Here is a 4,821-nt window from a genome sequence, read left to right as displayed (position 1 = left end):
GGGTGTTTTTTTTTGTCGACGAAACTTCTACCGGCCACGCGCCGTGCGCGGACGCACGGCGGGGCCCGTATGGTCTTTCGACGTTAACCATCTTTCGGTCGACGCTCGGTCGGGGGTCGCGGCGCGCGGGCGGTCGGCGAGCTAGTCGCGAGCGCACGCGGCCACGGGGTCGGATTAGGCGCGCGCGAGACCGGCAAGTGCTGCCGGTACCGCGGGCCCGTCTCTAATGATCCTTCCGCAGGTTCACCTACGGAAACCTTGTTACGACTTTTACTTCCTCTAAACGGCCGATTTCGGTCATCTTCGCGATCGCGCGACGACCCAGCCCCCGAGGGGGCCGAATAACGCGCGTCCACTCCGAAGACCTCAATGCGACCGTTCAATCGGTAGTAGCGACGGGCGGTGTGTACAAAGGGCAGGGACGTAATCAACGCGAGCTGATGACTCGCGCTTACTGGGAATTCCTCGTTCACGTGGAAAAATTGCAAGCCACGATCCCTAAGCACGAAGGAGGTTCAGCGGGTTACCCGAAGCCTGTCGGCCCAGGAATGTTAACACACGCTGATTCCTTCAGTGTAGCGCGCGTGCGGCCCAGAACATCTAAGGGCATCACAGACCTGTTATCGCTCAGTCTCGTGCGGCTATTTTCGTCCGCCGCCTGTCCCTCTAAGAAGAGTTTAAGCTCCTGGGAGCCGGCGGTAGCCCTAGTAACGTATCGTGATCCGCCGGCGACGGCCGCGAACACGGCGCGCTTCACCACGGAGCCCGACGCACGACGGACGCGCGCCGACCCGGAGGTTGCCCCCCGGCCGACACACGCCCGCCGCACGCCGGGACGCGGATGGCGCGGCCGCGCTCGACGACCGCCGTGGACGACGGGCGAACGCGTTCGGGGATACCGGGCGAGCCGACGGGTACGCGAACACGAACGGCCGAAACCGCCCGCGCCGCGCACACGCCGACCCGGGGTTACCCGCCTAGTTAGCAGGACAGAGTCTCGTTCGTTATCGGAATTAACCAGACAGATCGCTCCACCAACTAAGAACGGCCATGCACCACCACCCACCGAATCAAGAAAGAGCTCTCAATCTGTCAATCTTTCCGGTGTCCGGGCCTGGTGAGGTTTCCCGTGTTGAGTCAAATTAAGCCGCAGGCTCCACTCCTGGTGGTGCCCTTCCGTCAATTCCTTTAAGTTTCAACTTTGCAATCATACTTCCCCCGGAACCGAAAAGCTTCGGTTTCCCGGAAGCTGCCCGCCGGGTCGTTAATGAAACGCCGGCGGATCGCTAGCTGGCATCGTTTACAGTTAGAACTAGGGCGGTATCTGATCGCCTTCGAACCTCTAACTTTCGTTCTTGATCATACGAGAACGTACTTGGCAAATGCTTTCGCGTCAGTTCGTCTCGAGACGATCCAAGAATTTCACCTCTAACGTCTCGGTACGAATGCCCCCGCCCGTCTCTGTTGATCATTACCTCCGGTCCCGAAAACCGGCCCGGCGGGACGCGCGGGCGACTGGCGCCCGCGGCCCGGCGGCCCGCGCACGGAAACGCCCCGGAGGGGCGATTTCGCGCGCCCCGCGAAGGGCGGAGATGCGCGGGACCGAGGTCTTGTTCCATTATTCCATGCGACCAGTATTCAGGGCCTTTTGACGAGACGGCCGTGAAGCCGCCCCGCCAGATTTGAGCCTGCTTTGAGCACTCTAATTTGTTCAAAGTAAACGTGTCGGCCCGCCGACGGCAATCGGTGAAGATCACCGCGCAGCAAGATTGGAGTAGGCGGCCGCCGTCGTCGAACCCCGACGGCCGCGCGACGCGTGGCCGCGCGGCGCGCCGGAAGCCCGAGACACGTGTCCGCCTGCCGACAATACGTCCGGCCGACGTGCCGGTAACTAACACCCCGAGACGGCTGACGAGCGCGACGACGACCGCGCGACGGGACACGTGGTCCCGCGACACGGCCGGCCGCGACACGACGGACCGCCAGGGTGGTCCGGCACCGCCCAGACACAGATCCGACTACGAGCTTTTTAACCGCAACAACTTTAATATACGCTATTGGAGCTGGAATTACCGCGGCTGCTGGCACCAGACTTGCCCTCCAATTGATCCTCGTTTAAAGGTTTTAAAGTGTTCTCATTCCGATTACGGGGCCTCGGATGAGTCCCGTATCGTTATTTTTCGTCACTACCTCCCCGTTCCGGGAGTGGGTAATTTGCGCGCCTGCTGCCTTCCTTGGATGTGGTAGCCGTTTCTCAGGCTCCCTCTCCGGAATCGAACCCTGATTCCCCGTTACCCGTTACCACCACGGTAGGCATGGAACCTACCGTCGACAGTTGATAAGGCAGACATTTGAAAGATGCGTCGCCGGTACGGAGACCGTGCGATCAGCTCGAAGTTATTCAGAGTCACCAGGTCTTTGCGCGGGCCGCGATCGGGACGCGCACGAAGCGCGCCGCGACGGGCCGGTTTTGATCTAATAAAAGCGTTCCTCCCGCGAGCGACGCCCGAGGGCGCCGCGACGGTCGGAACTCTGTCGGCATGTATTAGCTCTAGAATTACCACAGTTATCCAAGTAACTTGGGTACGATCTAAGGAACCACAACTGATTTAATGAGCCTTTCGCGGTTTCACCTTAATGCGGCTTGCACTGAGACATGCATGGCTTAATCTTTGAGACAAGCATATGACTACTGGCAGGATCAACCAGGGATCTCGGTTTTACAACAACTGCGTCCCGTGACGGATCCCCGCGGCGACGCCGACCAAGGGGCGACGACGACGCGGACACTCGTCTCGGGACGCGTGCGTCCGAGCGCCGGTCCGCCCGTGGGCGAGCCGACGCCGAGGAAGGTCGAAACGACCGTGACCGGTATACGGTCACGGCGCACGACCGACCGCGGTTCGAGTGGGATACGTGCGCGGACGGGCGCCCGTAAACCGCGCGCTTCGGTCGACGCGAGCGCCGCACTGAGCACCCGCAGAACGCGGGGCGACTGCGGCGGCGGGTCGCGTGCGGTAGACCGAACACACGCGGAGAGCGAGCGCTCGCCCGACGCGACGTGACCCGTGCGTTGACGAGAGTCGGGGTTAGCGCGTACGCCGTCCGTTTTCAGCGGACGGAGAATTACCGCGCTAGCGCCTCTCGCCAGGTTTATAACGGCCCCCAGCCGAGATCGTGGGGGAAGCCGGGACGCGACGCGAAGTCCGTCGTCCCGGGGCTTCGCCCCGGCGACCGCCGGCACGGCGACGATGGCCGGCCGCGGCGGGAATGTTTTGGCGTCGAGAGCTCGTAACTTGCGGAACGGTAACGGGAGTCGTCATCGATTTTTGAAAAAAACGATTTGCGCGTCGGAGGCCCACCGGAAGGCGGGCCTGCGACGCCGGTTGAGTTTTGCCACTCGGCGTGCGAGATGGGTCGGTCGCCGAAACTTGGACGGATACCATCGAAGGGCACTGGATTGCTGACCATTCCGAAGACTGGGGGCAGACCGGTGCGCGGCGATGGACGCGTCGGCTTCGGCGTCGCCCGTGGCTTTGCTGTCGTACGTGATTGGCGATCGGACGCCGGCGGAACGCCGACGACCGAGTCGCTCACAAATTTACAAAATCTCGAGTTTCACAATGTGCGACGGGGGTATTCACGCGTAGTGGTACACCCGAGTCGAAGGAACTTCGCCATCACCGTGCGTAGCGGTTAGCCGAGAATCGAAAATCCGTCAATCACCGTGCGTAGCGGTTAGGCGAAAATCACAAAATCCGTGCGTAGCGGTACGGCCGCGGATAAAGGATTACCGATTTAAATGTCGCGGACACCGGTGTCCTATAGTACTCGGAACGTACGACGTGAACACGTCTCGGGTACGTCGAGATCGAACCAACGGTTAACGAGTTATTGCACACGGAAAAACTACGTTCGAAAAGTTGAATTCGATAAATCGTGTCGACGGACATCGCCGGGGCTGCCGTCATGTGCACCACCCCGGCACCGACGAATAACCGAGGACGTCGAGTGAAAAAAAAAAATCGAATTTTCACACACGGTGGTCCGTGCGACGAGACGGTACGGCGGGCGCGCAGCTCGGCGACGGTAATCACCCCTGTAACGTCGCGGTCAGCGCAGAAATTCTACGCGGTAAAGGTTTTCGGCAAAGGGGGATATCCCTGGACAACGACTCTGCGGTCTGCCCGTGATGAACGGTACGGTCGATGTCACCGGCAAACCGTGAAAACGGTTGACCGAGACCCCGCCGTCGGAATACAGTCAATCACAGTGCGTAGCGGTTAAGCGAAAATCAAATATCGGTCTATCTCCGTGCGTAGCGGTACGGCCGCGGATAAAGGATTACCGATTTAAATGTCGCGGACACCGGTGTCCTATAGTACTCGGAACGTACGACGTGAACACGTCTCGGGTACGTCGAGATCGAACCAACGGTTAACGAGTTATTGCACACGGAAAAACTACGTTCGAAAAGTTGAATTCGAAATCGTGTCGACGGACATCGCCGGGGCTGCCGTCATGTGCACCACCCCGGCACCGACGAATAACCGAGGACGTCGAGTGAAAAAAAAAAATCGAATTTTCACACGCGGTGGTTCGGACACGGTCACGGGGACGCCGCCGCGCACCAAGGGCGACTCCGCGCCTCGCCCGTCGAGGAAAAATATTTCCGCGTACGGCACTCCGAGTCCGCGGGACGTAATAATTCTTTACGTTAGTCCACCTCGCACCCGTCGAACGCCGACCAGACAAAAATCGGCAATCGATGAAGGGCACAGTGTCCACGGATCCGGTCACGGGGACGCCGCCGCGCACCAA

This window comes from Metopolophium dirhodum, chromosome 1 (genome assembly GCF_019925205.1).
Source record: "Metopolophium dirhodum isolate CAU chromosome 1, ASM1992520v1, whole genome shotgun sequence".
Classification (NCBI taxonomy): Eukaryota; Metazoa; Arthropoda; class Insecta; order Hemiptera; family Aphididae; genus Metopolophium; species Metopolophium dirhodum.
This window is presented reverse-complemented; position numbering follows the sequence as displayed.